The sequence below is a fragment of the Chamaea fasciata genome, unplaced genomic scaffold (genome assembly GCF_029207755.1).
Source record: "Chamaea fasciata isolate MVZ Bird 193981 ecotype frontalis unplaced genomic scaffold, bChaFas1.0.hap1 SCAF_33, whole genome shotgun sequence".
In the NCBI taxonomy this organism is placed as follows: domain Eukaryota; kingdom Metazoa; phylum Chordata; class Aves; order Passeriformes; family Sylviidae; genus Chamaea; species Chamaea fasciata.
In genome coordinates, this window is record NW_027094118.1 from 1,517,691 (window position 1) to 1,545,277 (window position 27,587).

General features: G+C 42.9%; 1 protein-coding gene and 1 pseudogene across 1 annotated transcript in view; both read left to right on the top strand.

The window, feature by feature from the left end:
* Nucleotides 1-27,587, top strand: part of LOC136303406 (zinc finger protein 850-like) — a gene marked incomplete at its 3' end in the record, with an annotated part of 388,134 nt that overhangs the window by 328,118 nt on the left and 32,429 nt on the right. The gene's annotated exons all lie outside the window — the stretch shown is intronic.
* Nucleotides 7,702-27,368, top strand: LOC136303393 (class I histocompatibility antigen, F10 alpha chain-like; annotated as a pseudogene).

Sequence of the window (27,587 nt, forward strand, 5' to 3'; positions counted from 1 at the left end):
GAAAAGTAAATCAAAAATTCATTTAGTGTGAGTCCAGAGGACCAGAACCAGATTCTTCACCTCCTCCATCAACATTGACACGAAACATAATTGTTTGTGACTGTTCTGAACAGAAAATCCAGGTGTTTCTTTCCACATGATATCAGTTTGGGGTGGTTGCCCACTCTGATCTCCCAGGCTATTTCTGCAGTCTGTCATTCCACCCCTGCTTTTACCAAGTACACAAAATTAGCAAAGTTTAACCACAAATGAAGTTGAAAGCCAGGCCTATATGTGACCTTTTAATTACCTCTTACCATTTTGTGTACATAACTTGTGCTATCTACCAAAATCTGTTCAAAATTTTCAAGGATTTTTGTGTCTTAGATGTCACCTCTACCTCAGTTTTAAAGTTCCTCATGTTTGCTTTTCCCCCCTCTAAGTAAAACAGCAATGCATTTCTTTTAATACCTGTATGTTTAAGACTTAACTATTTAATTACTCTCATCTCTTTATTTAGCAGCCTTTTTGAATAACACCCTTGTTCATGCCTGGTTTTTTTTGGCTTGAGGGCTGCAGAATACAATTTACAGTGTTTTCTTGATAATAAATGTAATTTTGTCATTGAATATACTTAGGACTCCTGTGATTCTGCTACAGAAAACACAGCATATCAGGGAAACCACACAGCACAAGTGCTTTAACAATGATTTGCTAACAACTTCATGACTCCTTCTTAGAAAAACAATAAAACACTCATTTGATATACTCAAAACCACTTCTCTCCCTTTCCCTTCTTCCCCAGCCTTTCCAAAGTCACAGATGCAGCAGTAATAAGCTACACGGTGCTGGCTAAGGTTCATTCCAAACCTCATAGAAAGCAATCAGCTCCAGCTCCCCCAGAAAAATCATTCTGTTTAATGCAGAATGCACTGAGGTCAGAGGGAAGATGATACTTCCACCAGAATAAATGAATCGTTTCTCTGCACAGGAGACAAAAGTCCTACGCCATCCAGGGCATTCTTTGAAAGCTTTACCAAGAGGGCTCCCCAGCTGTCAGTCACAGCACAAAACGGCCCTCCAGAGACATTACAGAAGGTAAATTGTTTCATAATACATCAGCTGCTGTTGATATGAGGCACTCCAGCATGCTGAGCCTTGTTATTTCTCCTCATTATTGAGAAGCTTTTATCTGTTCTCAGACTGAGACAACTGTCTTCCAAAGTCTTCATCCACAATATCATGAAGTTAACTAAACAATCACTTCACTCCTGAAGATCATCTTAAATAAGAGCTCAACAAATGCTTGAAATTAAAAAACGGAGCTGCCAAAGATACAAATAGACTACTACTAGGCAGATAGCTATTTAGTTCGTTTTGGAAGGAATAAGACGACTCCTCTCCTACAACGAGCTCAGGAAGCTCACTCCTTAAATTACTAACCTGGCAGGGGACCACAAATTGCTGGAATATTCTCTCTAAACCTTAATCTCAGCAGAGGAATCCACTAGGGAATAACCACAGGGCATCACGCACCAGCATTAGGTACAACGGCCGATACGTGCATACAGATTATATTTGAAATAAACAATAGGCATGAATCCTCAAATCCATCTTCCCTGCAAGCTACAAAATGCCTTTTTTTAAATGAGATAACAGCAAGATATAGGAGAGCCACTCATCTTTGAACTGAGTCTGGGAGTGTCCAATTCCAGTGTTTATTGGGTTGATTAAAAGGGACTAATCTTTGCTGTTATTCATGGGTTACTGTTCATTAGCACTATCATTTTTATCAAAGTAAAATTTGCTCCTCTCTACATGGAAATTGCCATACGGCCTTTGAGCCTTTAATCGATTAGGCATTTTATAAGTATAACTTCTCCTTTCTTGAAAGCCTTTTCAGGGTACCAGCCTTTACAAACTAGAAAAAGCAGAGTTCCATCTCCAGATACCCAGGCTGAAAGCCTAAACACATGCTAACATTCAGTTTCACCACTAGGATCTCATCCAATGTTGACTCTTAACGTGAAATTCTTATCAAGGAGTGATGTGCCTTATTTCAGGTTTAGTTCTAGTGAATAAAAATGTAAATGCTTGAATATTCTCAACTCGGTCCATAAAGGGAGGGTCAAGCACCACCTGTTTACTTCATTACAAATCATCTATTTGAGGAACATTACACAAAGGAAGATGAGCTAACAGAAAAGTCTTCATCCCTTAAGGTAATTTCTTAACTGGAATTTTTCACCTTGTTTGTTTTTTGTGGGGGCGGGATTTGTCTGGTGGCTTTTTTGTACGGTTGGGATTTTGTTTAGTTGGTTTGGGATTTTCTTTGGTTGGTTTTTCATTTGCTCGTTTTGGGGATTTTGGTTGGGGTATTTTTTGGTTTGTGGGTTTTATTTGGGTGGGTTTTGGTTTCTTGGTTTTATGGTTGGTTGGGGACTATTTTTGTTTTGTTTTGTTGGGGGGTTTTTTGGTTGATTTGGGGATTGCGGTTGGTTGTTTTTTCATTTGGTTGGTTTGGGGGATTTTTTTTCCTTTTTTGGTTGTTTTTTCATTTGGTTGGTTTGGGGGATTTTTTTCTTTTTTTGGTTGTTTTTTTCATTTGGTTGGCTTTTTGTTTGGTTGGTTTTTTGGTTGGTTGATTTGAGGGATTTTTTTTCTTTTGGTTGGTTTTTAGTTGGTTGGTTTGGGGGATTTTTTTGTTGTTGGTTTTTTTGTTTGGTTGATTTTTTGGTTCATTTGGGTATTGTGTTTGTTTCAGATTCAGTACTAGCACCTGTAAAGAGTAGAATGAAGGCACATGAAATAGATTTTCATATACAGAAATTCACAACACATTTACTGCTAAATACTACTCCTATCTAAGCAGCCCTGCAGCATGGACACAGCACAGTTTGGAAAAGCTCTGGCCTGCAGGGCAGCATCACTCTATTTTGTGATGATATAACAGAGCACTAATAATCTTCATATAAGTAAAACCCTGCTTCCACTCTTAGCTCAGAAAACATCTTTCAGAAGTATTTCCAACTGCACTAAGCACTCTGAAAAAAGTTATCTCCCACTGCACAGTGTTTACTTTCACAGTGAGCATTGGGGGATGCAAGAGCACAGGACTGGCTCTCCCTGCCCAAAGCTGGAAACAACTCTTCCATCTCAAACTTCTCTTGCAAAATTGCCTCCAAGCTTCATTGCTTTGACTTCACAGGCTAAGGACTAATGAGGACCAGAGTCATCAGTGCTGTCTGTCTGACCTCAGCTCAGTGCTACTGGATACTTACAGAGGACATAAATTAACAAATTAATCTCATAAAAGCTCAAATTTAAAACTACTATGATTGTCAGTCTTTACAGTCACCTGACTCTCTAATAAGAAAAATGCACACTTTGTTATTTCTGTGGATGGACAGAAATATTATTCTGTTATTCCATGGATAGACAGGCTCAGCTGCAGCACTCTTCTGAGAAGTTCTTTGCCTGGGTTTGTGTTATTCCCAGTCAGCTGCCGCCTCCCTACCCTGAGACTAAAACCCCACCAAAAGCCGTAACAGCAGCAAATAAAGGGGAAGGCAGACGCCCCAAGTCTTCAGTTTCGTACTCCATGCCCAAAATGACCAGCTTCTTATACATTTTGCAACTTTCACAAAGTACCTTTCACTGCAATATATATTTCAGCCCCCCAGAAATTTGGGCAACTGAACAATTTCCTAAATTGAGAATGGAAACAAATGAAAAAATTTTGACCATGGTACCTAATCAAAGGAATATCAAGAAAGGAGCATACTGATTCCTGAATATTCACCATTAACTTGGCAGTAACTGCCTTTTTAAGGATAATTTTCTCGACGCCATCACAGAATACATCAAGACGCCTGAAATTAGCATTGTTAACCAAAAAGGGCAGTGACTGTGCATTCTCTGCCTGGTTTGCAACTATGACCATGAAAATGAAGCATTAAAGTTTCTTGTCCCAGCTATATAGATGGCAGATGGTTTTCAAGTTATCACATGTAGGACCTTAAGTTTTTATATTAAATATTTCTAAGGGTTTTCAAGCCAGGTATTAAGAGACCAAATAAATGGCTTACTTCAAGTACAGAATTTCTCTGAACCTTGTTGGGGGCACTTCAACAAATGCCATTCTAGCTATTGGCACAAACAACCCAGACACTTCAGATACCCACATCTGGCTCAACCTTCCACTCCATGAATAAGCAGCACATCACTACATTCAGGAAAGCACAACTTCATGGAGTTATTTCCATGTCTTTAATCTTTTTCCTGTGCCCTAGTGTTCTATACAAAAGGAGACAAAGATGGAAGCAGACAAACTGCGGCACATTAGGCTTATGATCCCATCTCTGGAAGTTAAGATCATCATCAGCTGATGGTTGTATAAGAATAATTACAATGGTTTTATTTGGTCAGATTTAAACATATGTTTTCAAAATTTTCATAGAAATTAACAATTACAGCATAATTAGGTACCAAATCTAAGTAAACACTCTGCTAGAACAATTTTAATTAAAGGAGATACTTAAGAAAAGGTTTAATAAAGCAACCCTCTAGTCAGAGAAGCAGTACTTCTACTGTATGTATTCTTCTTACTATTCCAGCAGCCAGTTACTGTCCCAGCCATGCCTGCCTTTGCCAAATTAAGAATATGATTTGAATTCTACTCAGTGTAAAAATATACTCAAGAGCACAAGAAAGAAGATGTTATCCGATGGCTATAATTTGAAAGACTTCAAAAACTGATCTTCATATTTACCTCAACTTGTTCAAAAATGTGGATTGCTAACAGGCTGTTTCTTCCAGAAGACCGAAATTTTTCCTTGTGTTCTTAAGCACTGCAGACTCTCTGACAATAAACCTTTGCCAGAGTGGACTTGAAAGAAAGAGAAGGGTGAAGGTGCTTTTATGCCAAACACAACAGTTAAGGGTTTATACAAAAATACTAGTGGGCCCACGTGAAACAATACCTGGTTAGTTTTACATTACCAATCATTATCATGATCAATTTCATAAAATATCATATCAACATCAATGCTTACTAACGAGAAGAGTTTTGCAAAAAAAAAACCCCTTAACTCCAAAACCCCTCAGGAATAAAATATTTCTATGATAATAACCTTAACTTTTAAGTGAGGAGACTAAAATACAGCACTGCAGGTTGGAAACCACGTTACAGGTGGTCTAATGGAGATGTGGAAGTGTTTACTAGCAGAGATGGGATACTTTTTCACTTGATCAGAGGAGTAGTAAAATAAAACCCAAAAGCAACAGCCCAAAGTAAAAGGACAGAGACCAAATCAATGTTAGTCTGTGTCAGACTGAGCACCTGAATGTCTTTGTAAATACCTCACCAGCCTTCTGTTCACCGTTTTTGCTCTTTACTACTAGCAAGAACATTTAAAAATGAGTTCTAGGTAAGTGACAACATTGACTTAAGTGCAACACTCCTCACTCCTTCAGGAACTGCAGACCCATCTTTAATCTGCAGTGGCACTTAGCCACAGTGTGAGTGGCTCACAGTCAGTCAAAGCAAGTCAACTGGAAAACCCACCCCTGCTTCTGCTAACAGAGAGAGAACAACCAACACTGAAGCAGCAATTAAACTACCGTGATTTATCCCCTTCCTTCCTGTGCAGAATTGTCCCTGTTTTAGATCTTCCCTACCTTTGCTCCTTCATGGAAATTCAGTACGCCACATCATCAGGCCTTCCCTAATCCATTTTCTATTCCAGAAGATGAACAACCAAACAACCCTCCTTTCCAATAGCTTTCAGCTGCCCAACCCAAGCCCTCTAGCTGAGAGTTTCATCTTTATTTAACTTGTTCCTTGGCCTAAAAAATACTGCTGCTACAATAAATGAGAAGATTATGGAGCTATCGACCAATGCTTAAAAAGTGACTGAAAGAAACAAAAAAAGAAACACTTGAAAAGGTGAGCCTCTCTTTCCCAGCCTCCTAATTTCCCTTTTGCTCTTCAGTTGCGGTTTCAAGTCATTTAAGATAATATTTGTTGGAAAGTATGAAGAAAAAATACTTTAACACCGCATTTGTGACTACTGTAAACTTTAAAAACTATATCTTCTACATGAACAAGAGAGTATTCAACAGCTTTGTGCTTCTGCACTCCAGAAATGATTTCAGGACAGTCAACTTCTGAACATCATCGGATATTTTAGGAACTGAGGTTTTTCACTACACATTAGTGTAACTGCTGAGCCCTTAGGTTTGCTGCTAAATAAATACTCCTGCCTATTAAAATTATTTCATCACTACTGATCCTCAACTTGTGCTTCTCAGGCAGTTATATTTTAGTACATTTCAAGTGCGAGTTCCGAAAACACAAGTCAGTATGGATGTGTTTAAACCACTTGAAAATGTTCAAGAAGTTGCCAAAGTTCACACTCCTTAAATATCACCTAAAGCATTCATTAAAATTCCTTTCCTGAGGGGCTGAAGAAATCCTGTTATACAATGGCACCTACCTCTCAACTTGCTAAAAGTAGAGGATGCATTTCAACCTCTGTTATTTGATGCCGACAGTGAAGTTACACAACAAAAATCTCTACTGCCAAGGTAAATGTGCAAAGAGGACAAACAAACGGCTGAAGTTCAGACTGGGTAAGTTGGATTGAAAACTGGCTCAGCTGCTGGGTTCAAAGGGTTGTTGTCAGCAGCACAAAGGCCAGCAGTGGTAGAGCCAAGGGGCAAATACTGGGGCAAATATTGCCGTCCTTCACTAACCACCTTGATGATGGCATCACATGGGCCTTCACCACTTTGGAGATACCAAACTAGGAAGATTGGCTGATAGAAAAGCTGGTGGTGCTGACTTTCAAAGACACCTCTCCAGGCTGGAGAAGTGGTCAGACAGACTGTATCAGAGACAGAACTTCCTTAAGCATCAGGACGATTGTCAAGTCCCAAACTTGCCGCTATATTCAAAGTATAGATATATTCAAAACCCAGCTGGACACAGCATTGAGCAACCTGCCCCAGTTAACTTGCTCCAAGCAGAGCAGTTGGACTCAGCCACCTCCAGAAGTGCCTTCCAACCACAACCATCCCCATGATGCAGCTGCCTTCAGCTTTTGGACAGACTCTGTGGACAATAGTACACTTTTTCATTAGAGTCCATTTCAAAAAACCCCATGAGTTTTTCTGTTTTTCACAGAAATCCGACAAAAACCAACAAAGACTGTCCCATCTTGTCTCACATGATCAAATATTTCTTAAGGAAGTCTATTAAGGGCCAGTAAGGCTTTTTCTCTTCTGCATGCAGTTTTTTCAATGTAAATAAGAAAACATTCCACTGTCTAAACACATTTTTGAGGCTGAGGATTTTGTAAATATTTGTTGTGAGAATGAATTACATCTGGATCCTGTTTTTTTTTTTAAATTTTGTTTGGTTTGGGGTATTTTTTTTTTCTCCTGTTAATTGCCCCTAGGGCCCCCTGAGGGAGATTTTCTTTGCTAAGAAAGCCTGAGGCACATAACTCTGTCAAGCTCTGTTTGCATCTCTGCCTCCTAAAAGGGTTACTCAGGTTGTTTTTATTGCTTTGGACACACACCTGCACACAAGATACTACCTGCAAAATGGTGGAGCAACCTTCTTCCCCAAGCACAAAAAAAATTTAAATATCAAAGAAAGACACTTTTCTTGAAAGAATATACCCATTGTTAGATGGCAGCCAGATCCTACTACCAGCAATGACTGGCAAATGCACAAGGTACAGACATGACTGCTCTCCTCCAAAACCTACAATTTTACTCGTTCTGGCTTGTTCATTTGGCACTTTGTTCTCAGCTCAAACTCTACCTGTGCCACATGCTCAAGTCGTCTTTCCTCCCCTCTGCAGTTTTTCCTCACAGCCCTAATCACAGCTGACCTCTTGTAGATTGACTACTTATCAACACTCACGAAATTCCTACTCAGTCATTCTGCAGAGCTGAGATGCCCTGGTCAGTGTCCCTGCCCGTGCACAAACTGCAGGAAGAACAAGAGCTGAACTGATATTGCTTCTCTTAAAAGCATATCTAGGGAAAACACAGGCTTCCAATCCATTAAATGAACATACAAATGAGACAAAACAGACTAATGAGATCAGGCAATAAAATTTTCATAAGAATAGAACATTTTGACTAAATTTCCTGTGCTAATTAAGGTTACATTCTGAGCTTATAAGACATATCCATTTGATAGTAAATTAATTGCTTGAGCAATGTGAATATTTCACATGTACTCTACAGTAGGTGTCCAAGGTGGACACTTTAAAGTCAGCAGTGACTTTTGACAACTGTAAGCTTAAAGAACTGACTGCCTCTGTTCTATCTCTAAATTTCTCATCTCAACTTTCCTCCCACTGCTGCCCCTGTTTGAGTTCCTCATTTTCCAGGTAAGGGGGACTATCCCAGGGGAGAGACACACAAGCACGGGACTGATACTCATCCAAGAATGTTTCCATGGTTCTAACAGTTACTCAGATTATTACAGATTGACAAGTGTTGGAAACAAATATGAGTGAAAATGCAATTTTGTGCCATCAAACCAAACAAGGACAGGCTTCTTATGTCTCTACTTGCACTTGACCAGAAATAAAGCTTCCCTTTGCTTATTTCTGCTGCCCTCTGTGCATGCAGCTTCTGAAATTCAGGCAATTTCTGCCTCTGGCAACAAGAATAAACTTGCACAACTACTCAGGGCTGTGTCTCCCCGAAGGAGGCAGTTTGATGCAATTTGTCAAAAGCCAAAAGAGTGCTTTAATGGACAATTTACTTCAAACGACTGCAGCTGTTGCCTAATAAAGGAACAGAGACAAAAGATTAAAAGTGGTTCTACCCATGCCAATACAATTCTCAATGATCAATGAATAAAACACACCCTTTTCTATCTCCCCTTTTTAGTCAAAGGCAATAAAAGTAATGAATCATTCTCTTTCTGTAGTTTGCTACACGGGATGTTCAATCAAAGCACTTGGGGAAATTTCAGTAGGTATTGTTAACAAAGTACACATGCGCATTTTGAGCTTATTGCTTTGTCTTGAAAAGTAAAGCCAGATACTCCCTCTTCTGTCAGAGCTCAAAAGAGTCACTGAAAATGTCTCTGAAACTCCACATATCAAAAAAAGCTCTAAAAAAAAAGCCACCAGAACCTCCACACCCTGATCTGGTCCCAGGAGAGCTTGTGCTCCCACACTGCAAGAGTCTCATGTTCTTACGTATGAAGCTCATACTTCACTATCAGACAACATTACAAGCACAGCTGGAGCACAGAGAATGAATAATATTAAGTATTCAACGTGAACTTAATAGAAAGACAGCTCATTATTCATTTTGAGGGCCTTTCTTTGCCTCTACATCTTTCTTTGTTGAAATTATGACAATCAAAATATTACTCAACAGCAAACATAGGGAAGTTAGGACCGCAGCATCTCATTACACCACAGGGAATATTTGGTATTTCAAGGTAGTGAAGGAAGAAAATACAGATAAACACGAGCCAGAGCTAACCACAGCATTTGAATGTTACCCCAAGAGCTCCTCCATGCAACCCCATCCTTCAGTCATCCAATTTGAATTACCCCTTGAGCTACTCAGGCATATTCATCTACAAACTAAGAACAGGACTCGCATCAGGGTGATATTATTCCTTTTCAAGGTTCCAAGTACAGTTTTCAGTATTTCTACTCCTGGGAAGCACTTATGCACTGGAGCAGCCCCACTGCTGATGTTTATTCTTTCCCAGGACTGGCAAGCCTTTGAGCTCGAGCTCCTTGGTAGTACCAAAACATTCAATTCCCTTCAATTTTGTCTTCACCTAATCCAGTACCTGCCTAGCATTTAACAGAGAGAATACTTCCATATCATCATTTACTGCATGTAGAGATGAGTTAGGCACATAATTAATTTTCACTTTTACCCACGAATTTATTTCCAGATGTTCCCAATATTGCTGTGCAGCAGGCAGGATGCACATGGCAGTGTGCCAAAAAATACATGAGCTGTGAGACTAGAAGGTAATTTTTGTTGACTAATGTCACTTTTCCATCAAACTCAAGGGGTTCCAGTGGGCTTGTGAATTCATTTGAAGAACAGGGTTGGGTTTTTCTCATTATGCTTATTACTGACTTCCCACCAGGACAGGCATCTTAAAATTCCAAAAACAACACACGGGGACGTGCTCAGAAGAAAAATTGCCTTCCAAATGCATCAAATCCAGAAAAACAGTGCTCAGCTACATTTTATAAATCCCAATACAAAGTATAAAGATAAAATCTGGCTTCAGGCATACAGGAAGCCATTGCCCACATTAGCACCACCTCTGGCACTCCGTGCTCTGGCTATCTGTTCAAAGCACTGGATTCAACTCTTCACATTTGAGATGTTCATACAGTTACAAGGGGCCAGCTAACACTGCTGTTTTAAGTGAAAAGTGCCAGTCAATATGTAATAAATGCGAAATAAAAAGCCACGGTGAAGAAATCCTGTCTTGTCAGTCAGGAAGATTCTAAATGAAATAAAGGAGAATCTAACCAGCACCTGTGAAAGCGCGTTCGTCCTGTATTACACCGCATCTAGCTGTGTTACCTTACAGCCACCAACAAACATCAAATTTACACCAGATAAGGACTTTTCTTTTAGGCTCATATTAACACAAACTTGTTGCTCTAAAAGCATTTCTGTACACATTTACACAGAATATAAAATACCCTAAATGCACAATACTTAAAGGAACAAAGCATCAGGTGACAAGCACTCTTTCACTATCACTCACAGTTACAGAAGGAGCCCTTTACTGCCTATTCCACATGGAAAGCATTTGTTCCAAACTACTAAGTCACGAGTTGCCTCCAAGGAAAATCTGATATACCAGAGTATTTTCCCCTTTAATCTTCCACCAAAGGTAAAGCACACCAAATTAATTTGTCAGAAAGCAGAGCAGTCAGGACTACCTGCACCCCCCTAAAGATCCAGGAAGGAATCACTAACAGAATCTCTTGCTAACAGGAGAAAAAGAAAAATACATTCCCTGTATTTCATAAGCACAGAAACTTTGCTAGATCAACGGACGCCCATATTTCAGCCTAATGAGGCAACTCTTACTTCTTCAGCATTACATTTTCATGTACGATAGTTAAGAAAAATACTCAAATGTCACCATTTACATTACAGAACTGAAAGATTCACTTGGACCTAGGCATTCAAATTAAGATGGGGTACAACATGGAACTATTACCTGAATTATGTTCAAAGCCCTGGAGAGACACGTCTGACCCCTCATTTCTCAGAGTAGACATGTATAAGTATTTAAACACACACGCTCAACCCCCACACGGTTATTCTAAAAAAATATTACGTACTTTTACTACCAAACAAACTCCAAGTTACTCTTTCATCCTGTCACGAGAATCACATACAAAGTTTTCTATATCAGATTGTCTCTGACTAGCTAAACCATATGCTTATTTGCGCTATTGACACCTTTAACAGAACTGTTTAATAGCTATTTAATAGATGCTTAACTGTTTAATAGGTAAACCCAAACAACTTTGGTAGACTGATCAAATAATTGATCCAAGTTCATTAATGACAGGGTAGGAAACACGGAGGTTTTCTTCGAATGATAAATCACTGTGTAACTTTTTCTTAAACTTATCTGGCAGAACAAATGGCTACAAATTAAGTCAAAACCATATGGTAGAGGCTAAAGCGGAGAGCACGAGTTGAATTTTATTATACAGAACCATATGCTGCACTTAACGTCTGTGATGACTTTGCCTTTCGCCACAGACGATGCCTGTAAATCAGCACTGCAGATGTGAGAACTCCACTAAACACTACAACTGGATGATCTTGAACACACAGATTCAGTATTTTCCTTTATCACATTGTCTCAAAGGGTTACTTGTGTTATGGATCACTTTTGCGCTGTTGCAGAATGCCATTTCTAGCACAGCCAGCTCTTCGAGCAGCACTCCAGCAATACTTAAAGGATAACTGAATAACCCATTCCAAGACCAGGGCTCCTTAGAGTTCTCCACATAGATACTCCAAATAGCAGAACACTGGGCAGAACTTTCCACAGAATCGTTTCTGAACCTAAGGAGCCGAAATTGTGAGTGCAACTTGCACATCTGCAAGACTGGGACTCAATGCTCTGCTCCAAGGCAGCTCACTTCTGCAGCTCATGCCGACCTTGGTATTCCACATACTAAAAAACCAACATCCAACATCCTAGAATGAAATTGCTTTGATGTCAGGTAACCAGGTGAACCCTAAACAAAAAAGGAACTTGACCACAGCAGCCTGACACAACTTTAAGCAGTGGCTGCACAACAGGAACAAAAATAAGCCAAATATGTGAAAGGCACATACTGAGTCGAGAGGTTGATCTTCTGCTGTCTGTTAGACCACTTATCTCCAGTTCAGACATTTCTCGCTTTTCACACAGAGATTATGACATTAGAACAACACTGACATTACTGAGCAACACACAATCCCTTCAAATGGCATTTCAGTTTTGAGAACTAAAAACACTAAGCAGAAACAGCAATACAGTACACCTGACTGCTCAAATTGGTAACTTCTGGTGAACTGAAGGGAAGATGCTTTCAGAGAAGTAGTTTAGCAATCCCTATTTTAAGAGTATTTAAAAATACACTGCGTTTTCATTGCCAGTGCCACAGGGCACATCACATGGAAGATGTTTCAGAAAACTGCTCACCGCAAAGGTCACATCTCAAGGTAAAGCACTTGCACTAGTAATGAAAAAGGCACTTTTCAAAAGGAAAAAGTGAAGGTTATTTCCTTGTTCCCACTGACCACAAACCCTCCTTCTTTAGGCCAGAATAACTTACACTTTTTTCTTCACTTGGCCACTTTTCACCACCACCTGGTTTGGGGTTTTTTCCCCAAAACCAGCTAATTTTATTTAGCTAAAGTCAGTTCCTGCTACTAATAACATACAAGTCAAAACCCCCACTCATTTTTGGTGAGATCAAAGGGATCAATAACTTCTGATCTCAGCTTGCCTATTGTTTCCTATTTCTTTCCCTTAAGTGTAGATTTTTAATGAGTTTGAGGCACTGCTACAGACAGCGCCATGCTGTTTCCTTAGTACATTTTATCCAGACAGTACTTGAAAAATACCATTACAAATAATGCCCAAGTACCATTTTAAGAAGAAAATGGGACTACCCTGAGCAAATTATCTTCCTCCTTCTAAATTTGATTCCATAATCTCATCTTAATTAAAATAAAACACAATATTTATCCAGCAAACATCTCTAGAAAAACATTTATACAAAGAAGGGAATTCATATATTTCAGGGTTCTGCTCCTGGCTAAACAATTAATAATCCAAATACTGACTTCAATATCTAATTGGATAACAAGACACAACCAAACACAGTGAGGAGGGTGTGCGTGTTCACCTTTCTGGCCTCTTCAAAACACTGTCAAATCTGCAAAAACATCAGCAACGGAGAGAGAAGAATGAAAACTTTAAACTTTGCAATTCCTGTTTTTCCTGACTGTGCACCTGAAGCTCTGTTATGAGTACTTGAGAAGCACAGTAACCAAAACCATTCGCCATTTGGGATTCTCAGTGCCTAATTGTTCCAGCCAGAGAGGATTAACACAGTTCAAGGCACCTGACAACTTAATGCTTCCCAGATACTATGAAGACTAAAATCATCATTACTGGAAAACAAACAGACAAAATAAAATCCACATTTAACCCCCTGGAACCTTCCCACAACTCCCAATACACTTTTAATAAAACTGTGCCCCATGAGCCAACATCCAACTTTCACACAAGTCACCGAGTGAGCAGCAGCAGCAGTAATCACTGCATTTTTTGTTATGTTCGTAGAGGCACAATTTTGTGGGAGAATTAATTATTTTGGTTTTGTCTGTCATTTGGGATAGTAATTGTTCTCCAAAGAACTCACCCACAACCAAACCTCTACCAATGTCAATGAATGAACAGATCATGGCCCAACATGAAGGGTAGTAGCAAAGCCATCTGTAAAGAACAGCTGTATTTGCTCCCTGCAAGAAAGCAGAGAAGCAGACAAGCATGGTGGCTTGTGGAGTGCCCTACTTAACAATATCTTATACCCCAAGCTTGTATTCCAAGCAGGAGAGGCCTGAAAACTCACCCTGCCCAGCTATCAGGCAGAAGATCAGAAAACACCAGGAATCTTACTCCTGCCCTCCCTGCAGGACCTGTGTGCTGCCAGCCTGAACCCCAAATTCTCCTCGGTGCTCTGAGCAGCTGGAGCCAGTATAAGCAGTGACCCACAGCCACAGCCCAGGCCAGATCACCCTGGAGAAACTCCACTCACCCAGCTGCATTTTTCAAAGGAGATTTCTTCTACAGAATAACTGAAAGAACAACTCAAACCCAACTAGCAATCTCTTCTCAGACATTTTCAGCATCTATCCACAGGAAACTGCTCTGCCACGTGGCTCTCTCCAGTTGCTATAAAAGCCAATAACGCAGAATTGGAACTGAGACTGTCAAGAAAAGCAACTACAGTTGCACAGGTCCAGATTATGAACTGTACCGTCAACACCTGGGAAGTATTATACAGGGAATCCATCAGAACACAGTTATCTTTGTTTTAAAATATACATATTCTGTCTAGAAACACTACTAAAACTCCTTGCAGATATCCACCTCAGGACCTGCACTTCCTCTCCTAAAGGAAGGCTCAGTTTGGGACTCATTCCTCTCTCTTCCAAGACACCACTTTAGAAAACTGCAGGATTCCAACCTAACCCTTCCTCCAACACAGGGGCTGGAAGAAAAGATTCAGAATTTCTGTCCACCCCCATAGGTTCAGCCATACAGCTATGGCAAAATGCATCTCTTCTCTGCACTCTTCTCACGTAAGATTTGTTTCTTTAATAAACCTTTCCTCGCAGGAGCAGTCTTACATCAGTATGAGATTTGTAATGTTTTAAGTAAATTTATAAACCGAGGGTTTGTAGCTGCACATACAGCAGAGATTCCAAATGAGAGAAGAGCAGACCAAATGCAGCCAGACTGGTGTTTTAAAACTGAGGTCATCGACTGATCCCTGTGATCCACGATCCCAACACCAGGCCACACCTGGTGTTCTTGCCTCCAGAGAAAAGCACAGAACCTATTATCTCTGCTGAGCTCATTTGGTACCATTTAATACGTATTTATCACACACTCACAAAATGGCAAGTGTGGTTGCATCACTACCACAAAATGCTCTTGGGGATTTACTCAATCATTGATGATTACAGAAATGGTAAGAAGAGAGGCCAAACAATAGGGGGAAAAGGTGGATTTGCCCTACACAGCATCCAAATTCTTAACAACAGGATGGACTTTGCCACTTATTGCTAATGCTAACTCACATAGAAGGAGTTAGAAGTTTGATCTGCAAGACAGTTCACACAAGGCCACAAAGGAAAACAAGCACTTTACATGTTGAATTTCACCCGTTTATGAGGTTTTCTCATGATTTTTAACTTCAATTATCAAACACAAATTTTCAAACATACCAGTGAACATCCCTCAGTCCATAGTCTGTGCCTATTTCTTGCTCTAAGTTAGATGAGCAAACAGATAAAATTGTATCAGCTCCTTTGAACCGACCAATTTCAATTCAGCTGTGGTTACAGCATTTCAACGGCCAACAAAAAGCATGCACAGCTGAGTTTCAGAAAATATAAATACTCACACAAAGCAACATTTTCAACTCCAAGAGTGTTTAGTATGACACACTTAACTACCTCCAGTACCTAAGAGATCTGTATTGAAAAATCTGAGCCATGTTACTAATTTTAAGTGGACACTAAAAAACCAAACCCAAACATTAACATGCCACATGTCCTGGCTCTCTTAGCACTGCATTGGCCATAAACACACAAGAATTTTGATTCCAAATATTTCTCAAGGTTTCCTGGGTTTTTGTTGTTCCTACAAGTATCCCAGCTTGTTTTTATTCACTGTACCAGTCTCAGGTTGTAAACACAAGTGCGCTGTGACTCTCCCATGAGCAAGTTTTTTCATGTATTTGCAAAACTGACCACACGAACGTGGCCGCAGCTGCTCACATGCTCTACTGCCTACACACACTGAAATGCCAAACAATTAAGGAAGGCTCCAATGAATTCTCAAGATGTGGGATGCTTTTTAAGAGCTATTTCAAAAAATAACTAAAACCAATATTTGTTGATGCATTTACTACCACGTAATTGTACTAGAGCCCGTTGAAGAGACAAATTTGAGGGGTTTTTTTTAATGCCTTAACTTCATACTTGTACAGCAATCTAAACTGAAAAGCATCAAAATATACCACGTGGAATCACTAGTGCGACAACCAAGCCAAAAAAAATCTCTGCTATCAATCTTCAGCAGCCAGCTCCCACTTTTTTACCCTGTTTTAGAAACCATTTCTTCTTACAGAGTCACTGCCAGGCCCTCACTTTGAGTCTACTGTGTTTGACAGATCAGCTACAACATTTTTCTTCTGTAAAACAACAGAACTTAGACCAGATTTTACTCACCCACAGACTCTGCAAGCCCAGGTGTCGTTGCTTTACACTCTCTGTGTCAGGTTCTCCTACCACCAAGCCCGAAGGTGCCACAATGAAGGAGCTCTGGAACTTGCTGCTCTGATGAAGGCACTTGGTCCAACTGCAGTTTCCACTCTGTCTAACTGAAACCTTGACTGATGCCAGCTGCGCCTCATTTGTTCCATCACCAGGTTTTCCTGAAGAGCAGCACTCACCCTCCAAATTTTAGCCCTGTAGGGGACAAAATTAAATTATATAAAAATATACAATGAACATCTATATTATTTATAAACTGAAGCATTTATGATTTATTTAATGAAACTGTAAAGTTTAGCCCTCTAGGGGCTAAAATTAAGGGGACAACAAGTAGAAAGACAAGAGAAGCACGGTCTGTCCAAGAAGTAAAAATCACTCGAGGCCCATCAGGAGTTTGAAAGTTTCCCTCAAATAGTAAAGATCACACAAGCAAAACAGAAGTCTCCAAAGTATCGAACAGAATCATTTTGTAGAGATTACATCAGTACATCCACCATTTATTTAATTCATTAACAGGTGCTAAAACCCCTCCTTTATCTGTCCAAAGACCAATCATGCACAGAAAAGAGGAACGTATGGAAATGAAATAGAGTCTTGCAACATGCAGGCATGTGGGAGACAGACCTTTTGGGGATCCCCAAGGTGGCAGCACAATTACTAAATTACCTAAGCAAGAGTCAGCCGCCAAAAACTCCTGGGGAAGCACCACGGCCCAGAGCTGCCCCTGCCAGTGTCATATGGGACAGCTGCAGCTTGTTTGGAGGAATACCTAAAGGTGATCCACCCAGAAGGAAAGGGATCCTGCTTTAAGAGAAGTCTCTCGTTCTTAAAGGATTGCTGAAAGTAAGAGTACGTTTATTTGTATGTTTTACGCTTAATACTTGCTTGAATACCCCTCCAAAAATGTTGTTAATCTGATAACTAAGAACGTGCCATTTAAAAAAATGACATGTTTTTGTCTCTTTCTTTCAAAAGTCAAATATTCCTTGTTGTTTAATGGAAAAGCAGGCTCCTCTCCAAACACATCCTGTGAGGCCTTTTCCAGTGAAGCAGTGTGCATAATGATAAATGAAAAAGGGAAAGGTTCTTGCAAGTATTTTTATCTGTAGTATGCAGGGGTTGATCTGTTACACCCAAAAATTATTTTCAACTTAAACAATTCACCTTTGCCAAATCCCTAACTCACTCTAAAACTCTAATAGGTACACACAACATTTCTTGTGAATAAGTTTGCAACAAATCCTACAAGTTCACCCTCAGGAAAGGTGGCAAACACCCCAAGGGAGTATACAACACACAATATACACTCCTTGGAAGCGGAGGGAGTGAGATTTGTCCTTCCTCCTTGTCTTGGTTTGGGAAGACAGGTATCTGCCAGGTAAAATTACAATCAGAGGCTCTTTGGCAAAGATTTGGGAAATAGGAATAGCAGTTCTCTACTAGCATGTAATACAAAGCAAACAAACACAAAAAACTCCCCCCCCACCAAACAACTACAGCATTAATGACAAACGACAACAGTACCAAGAACCCTGAGGGCTTTGTTTCACAAAACCCAGGGCAGTTTGGTTTCGCTGTCCCCGCAGGATCCTCAGAGCACCAAGCTGAAACAGTGGAAAAGTCCCGGGCTGGTCGCTGGGATGGCAGGGTGTCCCGGCAGGCAGGGGCAGGATGTCCCGGCAGCGCAGGGGGTGCAGGGTCACGCTGCAGCAAGAGGAGCAGCGCCGAAGGAGCCGAAGGCGAGGCAGGGCCTGGACCAGCTCCCGCAGGTGGCAGGGAAAACTCAGGATTCAGGCCGAACTGGTGATAGTAGATTTCCCAGGACTGGATCCCTTTGGCCACAGTGAAACTCCTCCAGCCAGCAACAGCCGTTCTCTGCTCGGCGTGCTCTGCGGCGGCTGAGATCCTCGAGGAGCGGCAGACACGCGTCTCCCCGAACGCCGGAGAAAGAAAAGCACGCAGCTGCCTCAAGCTTTGTCTTTTACCGGCGTTATCTCCCCCTTCCACCTTTGTCCACCTCTTTGTTTCGGTTAAGTACTCTCAAGTATCCAACACTTGGTCTCCTTGGTAACGTGTGGGGAAAAAATTCTTTAGAGAAAGAAGGAACAAACCTAACCCCCAACACTCCTCCTACTTTTTTTGCCAAGAGTGAGGGAGTCCCAAGGAACCATTTCAACACTTCAAGGAATGTCTCACATGCCAGGAAAGGCTCTGACACACTGACTGAAAACACTGGGAGGAGGGAGGACACACAACACATCAGCCAACGCAGATTTTTGGCTGCCTTGGACATTATTCCTTCACAACAGCCACAATCTTTTTCCATAGACATTCTCCCCAGGTAAAAATCCAGGCGTGATGGTGAAGGGGCTAATTCTTTACCCTGTTTAGAATCAGTCAGAGAACTTCACTGTGTTTGTGACTCGTGCTCTCTTCACTTGAAACAGCTCCCACAAGACCTTGAGGGACAACTTGCTTCAACTGCCGGGAGGTCAAACTTGATAAAATCTTCAATATTGTCCTTTCCGGTGTATTTCCTTATCCTCCTACCCTTATGAGATCTGCCTGTACTGCAGGACCAGCTATCTGCTCTAACAACATGGTTCTTGTATGAAAAATACAAGCCAAAATAGAAAATCTAGATGCTGAAAGGAATATCAACCAAGTCAAATCCAACTTTTAAAAACAGAATCCTCAAGAAATGATTCACCCACCCCAAAACAAATGCAGCAGGAGAGGCAACTTATTCATCTCACAGAGATCATTCTCAATGCATCTTCAACCCCATTGTTCCATAGGGACAGGGAGGCATCCAAATAAAGATTAAGAAAAAGGCAATTCCTGTGGTGTTATCAATTGAAGAAACAGGATCACTTTTCCCAGTGTCAATGAACTTCAATACACTAATAAAATTAACAAATATCAAAGTGGTTTGGGTCTGAAATAGAAACATTTCCACTAAATCTGAGTAGCTTTTCCAAATACTGCGCAAATAGTTTGATACACTTTGAAATACTAAAATATCTCCAGTGCTCCAAGATGAAGCTGAGCAAATGTCACTGAGTGAAATGAGAGTAGACATTGTTTGCACCTTCTAAGCATGCATTATATTTTCATCTTGGTGTTTAAAACAAGGCCACTGCAAGGAGAATTTCCACTGTCCCAGCTGTCAGTAACTGGTTTTGTGACTTACCTGCTGGGGAATTACTCACTTCCCACTGCAAATCTGAAATCACTGTTCATTTGGACAGATTGCTCCCGACTGCACCCTGATGTGTCCTCAGTCCAGCTCGTGGCACTGGCAAGATAAATGTGTAGAATGAGATTAGGGGCAAAACACTAACAAAATTTGCTTAGATCAAAGAGATGCACTCACACCCTGGCAGTACTACCTGACATCTTCCTGACAATATTATGAGGCAATTAATGTCTGTATGTCTTGGCTGATGGAGGTGAATAATGGTAAGTTCTAGGAGGCAACTGTCTAAAGCAGGGGAAGCTGATTAATTACCCAGCAGTAATTCATTATTGAGACATTTAGGTCGACTTGTGCACCACAAAGTCAGAGGGAGCAGGAAACAATCAAACCGATGAATACTGTTCAGACTAAACTGTTGGCAGCTACAGCCATAGAGGCACATTTACAGAGAAAATGACACCATCTCAGAGAAATCAGGTGCCTGGAAGCAAATCCTCAAACCAAGTGGGCACTCTCCATCCCACACAAGGGACGCATCAGCACGTGCAGCAGGAGCCCCTGTGCTGGCATTCTCACTGTTTCTCAGGTCTACCTGTTCCCTGCCTCAAACAGGGGCACAAATGAGGAGCCAGTCTGCAAAGCCTTGGGCTTTCATCTCACACTGCTACACTGAAGCAAATGGACAGGAAAATAGAAGAAGCCTGAATACACCTCTGCTGATAAAGATCTCTATGTTAATACCATTAACATTGACTACATCGAATTTAAAGCTGATATCTGTGTTGGGTTAACCGGAGCCGCAGGAGAAGAGCCTCATGCTATCATGGTCAGCAAATTTCGTTTATTTCAAGTAACACACACACTTTATACCTTCTATAATCAGCTCATATATATTGCAAAAGTTAAGCTCAGGATTGGTGCTCAGACTAAAAGTCAGCTACGCCTCTTTCTACATTTCTTTGTGGTTACATAGTTTGAGTAAGTTTTAGTTTTACCGTGCTTCTCCCTCATATCTTTCCGCTACAAGGTCTTGTTATCGTATTCCAGCTGTGCTCAAGGACATACGAAGCTTACTGCCTTGCTGGTTTTCATGAGAGTGCCTGTGTGCTCCGCAAAGCTCTCTCATGTCTGCGTGACCTTTTGCAGCTAGCCAGTTATCAATCACACTCTCCACATATCTGCCTGCATATCACATCCAAGTCTCTTTTCAGGTGTACAAAAAATGTGTCCATTTCACAGCATTTCTTCCTTTACTTCTCCACCTGGATCATACAGAAAATACATTTCTTGGCCACCAGCAAATCATTACCCCTTATGGGGGCTGTTCCCTAAAGAGTTTCAGTACCAGAACAATGGACTACTGCACAGCACCAAATTTCAATTGTGACTTAACTAGTCCACAAAGGGGATTTACTGTAGTAAATCACCTCTCAGGAATACACAATTATTTTAAATTTCACTGACATTTTCCACTAACAAAACAGCACTTCTACTTTAGCAGTGATTCGAAGATGGAAACTTTCCATTAAGCCTTTTCTTTCCTCTGGGTGTCAGAGTTGTCCTCAAAGTCCTTCTGTGTTAAAAATTAATTGTCTGCTTTGGTCTAACACACCCAATGTATTCGTTAGGGAGTACACGCACAGTAATACCTCAGAAAGGTTACAACCCTCCTCCCCAAGATCTTGGATGGCAATTTTGGGTTACTCTGAACCTCTCTCCAGCTTTGGCTTCTGAACTTTTCCTTTAATCTACTTTTTCATTCACTTCGTGTATACCGATACAGTAGTTTTCCTCTTTTTGTAACCTGGTGTCCAAATACCAGAACGACCGCTTGACCATTTCCATAAGCAAACCATCCTCTGCAAAACTCTTCAGTCAGAATCTTATTATTAAAGCAAGTTTTTCCAAACAGTTTCTGCCGCAGAGCCAAATGGCCCTCTGCTCAGAATCCTTTTCCTTAAAAGCATGGGGATATGGATGATTTCTGTGCCCCGTAAAGGTCCAGTGCCATTCACCTCTGGATACCAACCTGTTCTTCCATCTGACTGGGGATGGAGTCGCGGAAGATGAGAGGATTTCTCTCCAGCAATGATATCCTGCCCCTTGGCAGATATCAGGCAGTTCAAATCAAATTTCAGGTTTAGCTCACAACACTCAGGATGCTGACAGATGATGGAAGCACTGTCACAGCAGCTCTAGCTTGACTTTCTGCCTACACTACTGTACATTTTAAACCACTTCTGAACAGGATCACTAGAAATGGGCAGCCATCCCTAAATCATCCCTGAAAACACAATGGCATCCAACAGGTGTTTGCTTGAGTTATCCCCCTAAGGGAAGGCAGTACTTAAACAGGCATAGAGAGGATAAAAGGAATAATTCTGTTCCTAAGAGCTGCCTCCTTCCCCTGTCTCCTCATTTCACATCAACATCTAAGAGGTCAACATTCAAGAGCTTTTCCTACAGTCTCTTCTTGAACCCCTCGGACTTGTTCTCATCTCAGGATATCCAGGTAACTCCATTTAGAATTACTGGGGATTTGTTCATCACCTTTATTATCTTCCAAGCTATTAGGCAAACCAAGTGGGCTATCCTGTCTTATAAATTCCAGGTCTGCCTGACCAATACATGACAGACATTCACTCCAGGAAATACTGCCAAAAAGAAGACATTTCCCTGATCTTCTGGCTATAGTGGACACCACATAAAGGTACTAGAGCAGAGCCATGAAAACCAGTGCAAGGCAAACAATGCCTGGCCCAGAACTGTGTCTCTCACACAGAAAAAAAAGTCAGAACAATTAGGAGGAAGTCCAAGATTATTTAGATGATAACCATGCATCCACCAAAACACTGCACTGGGGAAATGGATGGAGTCTAGAGAATTAGAGCAGCTGCCAACATGAGACTGAAGTTTGTAAACACACTTCTCATTGCAACTCTCCACAAAAAACCTTGGGGCCTTTCACTACTCTCCCCAGAGGTTTTGGCCGTGTTATTAGTTTGCTTGGTGCCGGTTTGAGTGCCATTGAACCCACCTTCTAATTTATTCTCAGAATATTTAATTAGATCGATTTTGTGCTATATTATCATGCTTGGGTTTAACTTTTTGCCTTATTTAACATTATTAAGTAGAGAAAGGATAGGGCCTATAATTGTTGACTTCACATTAGGCACAATTTCTGCATTCTGTGAATGCTTCCTCATGAGTTTTTCTCTGCTTGCTTAATTTATCCACTCCAAAAGACTGACTTCATAAACTACAATTACCATGGTGATTGTCATTGGAATATTTTCATATAATTAATGTATTTTAAACACACAGTCAAAGGTTATACATTAGAAATCATGTGTAACCTTCTGTATTGATATCAAGATTGAGTTCAAGAATATGATTGATAATTTAAATATTTTCCTTTCTCAAGTCATGGAGCATAATTAAATAATTATCAAAAAAAGATACACTGCCATATCATCCTATCGTCATGCCTATTCTATTATTCCTGTGGATTATTTGAGTAATCCATAATAATAAAGATCTAAAGAACAACAGTTAAGAGAAAAGATACAGGATAGTTCCTCCCAGTTTTGATACCATGAGACCTGTAAGGTTTACTCTGAAGGCCTCCAAAGGGGGTTCAGAATAATTCATTCTGTGTGTGATATTCCTTATTTATAGCCAAAGCAGGGAATACGCTTCAGCTTCTAAACATTTACAGTCTCTAATCCATTTTTTTCCAACATGAGTAATTTACGTATCCAAGTCCAAACTGAATGAAAACTACATTTTGATTTACTAAAATCTCATTATTCTTCTAATTGCAATAGGCACGAGATTGTACAGTAGTAAATCCCTCCAATTTCCACTAACTTCACTGAATACCACACCTTAACTTTATAGGGGATAAAGATATTTAAGGAATTCTATACTGTTTGACAGTTCTAAGATCACACTTTTGCCTTTGCAAACTGTATTCCAACTGCTGTTTTCAACATCACCTCATGCTACACAAAAATCACAATGCAACCTGCACAATGCCGATCGGCTCTGCTCCGACGGGCGGGAATTCCTCTCCTTCCAGCCGGGATCCGGGGGATCCGTGGTGGCCGACGGCGCTGCCCAGGTCACCAAGAGGCACTGGGAACATGATGAGATCCAGACTGAGGAATTAACAAATCCCCTGGGACACACCTGCCTGGAATGTCTCCAGAAATGTGCCAGATATGGGCGGGAGGCACTGGCGTAAAGGTGGAGAGGGCACATTTCCCGTGGGAATATGAGATTTGGAAATGCGGGATTTGCGAGGGCTAAATCTGGGAACATGGGAACTCCCATGGAAATTCCATCCATGGATCTCAGTCATCCCATTCCCATGGGACTTCCAAGGATGGATCCTGCTGCTCTACCATGCTGATGGGAATTCTGTAGGTGGACCTCACTGCCATCCCATTGCCGTGGAATTCCATGGATGCATCTCACTGTTATCCCATTCCAGAACCCCCTGATGTCCATGTGTCCGGAAAAGGGGAACACAGAATCCTGATGTTGTCCTGCCACACGTCCAGATGTTACCCCAGCACCACGGGGATCAGCTGGATGAAGGGGGATGAAATCCGGGATCATTCCCAACAGTGACGGCGCCTTCCCCCCCCGGGCCAGGATCGAGGCGCTGCCGGAGGAGCGGGAGCAGCACCAGTGCCGGGTGGAGCATCCCGGAATGCCGGAGCCCGGCATCTTCTCCTGGGCTGAGGCGGGGAATGTGGAATGTGGTAACTGGGAGTTTGGGAATGTGGCGCAGTGGGATGGAGGTTACCCTGCCCCTCCTCACCATCCCGTGCTTCCCAGAGCCGGAATCCAGCAGGAATCTCACCCTGGTGGTCGCTGTGTCCGTCATCGCTGCCATCGTGGTCATTCTCCTCATCGGATTCAGCGTCTGGAAGCTCCAATCCGGTTCTGCCCAAACCCATCCTGGGGGCTCACCCTGTTCTTCCCCCCCTCCCAAGACTCCTGGAAATCCCCCCATGACCCCACCAGTCCGCCCCCAAATCCTCCTGGGTCCCCCCTAAGCCCCTCACGGGGATTCCTGGGATTGTCCCCATGTCCCCTCCTCCAGGACTCTGGGGTTCCACCCTGACCTGTCTGTGCCCCCCTGGTTTCTTCCACAGCCCCCCCATGATAGTGGGGGCAGGGGCCGAGTGCTGGTGTCCCCCTGCCTGCAGCAGATCCAGGGGTGAGGGAGTTCAGGGGAGCCCTTCGTATTTTGGGTCCCCTGGGAATTGGGGTGACCCTCGGGGTCCCCCAGGATCTCCCTGAACACGCTGACGCTGCCCAGTGAGAAGGTTCAGACCCGGCACGGGGTCCCAGCTCTGTCACCTGCCCTGCCCAGGTACCCCCCAGCCCCTCCCTGGGAACCTCCAATCTCCCCGTGACACCCCAACCTGCCCTGGAACCCCAAAAACATCCCTGGGACCCTCCAAAAACTCCCCAAGATTGCAAACGCCCCGTACGAACCCCCTAAACCCTCTCAGGACATCAAAATTCCCATGGGACCTCCCAACACGCCCCCAAGCCCCCTTGAGAAGGTTTATACTTGGCACGGGGTCCTCATCACCACCATCGGCATCACCCAGGTAGCCCCAGACCCCCCCGGGACCCCCAAACCCTCCCGGGACCCCCAAGCCCCCCATGGGGGCTCCACTACCGGAATCAACGGGAGTGGTGTCGCCCTGTCAAGGGGAGTTAAAGCGGCGCCTGACTGTCGGGGGTTCTTAAAGCCGTGATGGTGGGGAGACCCCCAAAAATCCACCCTGGGGGGCACTCTCCCATTTGCTGCACTCGAGGGAGCCCCAGACAATGACGGGTCCTGGGCTGAGCCCCCCACTCAGCCGGGGCTGTGGAGGGAACTGTGGGCGCTGGGACAGGGCTTGGGAGTCCTGGGGTTTACTGGGGGGCCCCTACTGGGAACTCCCTTCCCGCTGTCCCACCTCCCCCTATCCCCCCCCTCTCACCCCTTTCCCATTGTTCCCCCAAACCTCCGCTGCCCCCAGCTCGGTTTGGGGGTGACCCACCCCTTTCCCATCGTGTCCCGGCCCGGCCCCGCTCACCCGAGAGCTCCCGGCCCGCGGCCGCACGGACGGAGGAGGAGGAGGAGGAGGAGGAGGGACAGAGGAGGAGGAAGAGGAGGGATGGAGGAGCTGGAGCCGGCAGAGGAGGCACTGCGTGACTTCACTGCTCTCTGGATCTGCAGCTCCTTCGCCCCGGGACCATCGCCCCCGTATCCTGCGGGTGACCGCGGAGGGGGAGCGCGCCCCAAATATCCTGGGCGGTTTTTTTGAAGTGGGGAGGGATGTTTGGAGCTCACAGAAAATATATTTATGGCTCCCGGGGCTTTTTTCTGTCGGGGCCGGGCAGCTTGATGTTTGGATCTGGCAGGGCTCCAGAGCTGAGGCGCAGATGCCCCTCAAGGGGACATGGGGGGTCCCCGGGAGGTGTTTTTGGGGGTCCCGGTGGCGGTGCCGGCAGAGCCCCGGCGGGAGGCGGGTCCCCCCGCGGTGGGCTTGGGCTTCCTTAAGTTGGTGCGTGTCTCTTTGGTGCTGACCCTGCCCGCCAGCTAAACCCTGCGGGCCCCATAGAACCAAAGGTGCCCTGGGAGCCTGCAAGGCCTTGTGGAGCCAGGGGACCGCAGTGACACTGTGGATCTCCTCTCTGCACAACTGTTTTTCAAACTGCAATATCAGTAATTGCTGCCACGCCATAGGCTTAAATAATCCACTCTGTTCACTATTGTTTCAAAGGATGACTTTGATTTCTCCTTGACAATCTGCATCAATTCCTTCTCCCATGACATCAACGCTTTTCAAGGCCAAGCTCCAGTGAGCAGTTCTCAAACCTCCAGTGTCCTGGAGAAATCTGAGTTCCTATTCCTGTATTGATAACTCTCATTTTCTTCTGATTTGTCCTAATTAATTCTAACGCATGAAGGTCCAGCCCTGCAGCCTCTGGGGTGGCCCTGTCAGGGGCCATCACACCCAGAACAATTTCCCCAGAAGTCAAAGTCTCACTGTGCACGGTTGTATTCGCAAACTGGGCGCAGCTGTGGACATCCAGGGGTTTCCATTTCCCCACTGGGTCCATTGTTAAGGGTATGGAGAACATCTGTGGGATGGGTTCTCCATCAGGACAGGTTCCCATCTCCTCATTTTTTCACCTGCTCCTTCAACTGCCCCTTTGTCTGTTTGATGATCCTGCAGCTTGTGAATAGTCTGGTACATGAAAACACCAGCAGTCCAAATCACTGTATTTTCACAGTAACAGACAAAGCATTCCACACCACAGTATCAGCAAACCCCATAAAAATCGCCAATTTCATCCCTTCCTCCTTTATTCCTTGCAAGCAGTCTCACAAAGTTTAGCACTGACATTTGAGTCGTGGCCAATGCTTTTCTGTAGGGTATTTAGTGTCACATCCCTGAGCAGCCAAAGGTGGCAAATCAGTATTGTCAGCATTACTGCACATTATCATTACTGTTTCACATATAAAGATAGAGATATAGATAGAAACATAGATTTAGACATAGTGTAACACGAGGCTGGTGGGTTGGAGACAGACACACCACACAGTATCTTCTTGAGTTCTGACCAACAGCCACAATTTATTGTTCCAAGCTCCCTTTTATGGTGAGTTTGAATTTCCCGGGCTTGGAAAGCCAACTGGTTGGGAATCTCTGCACTGCCCACATCTCTGGCCAGGGGTGTGTCTGCAGCCAGGGCTTGGATGGGCTTGGCTGAGCTCTTTGTTCCC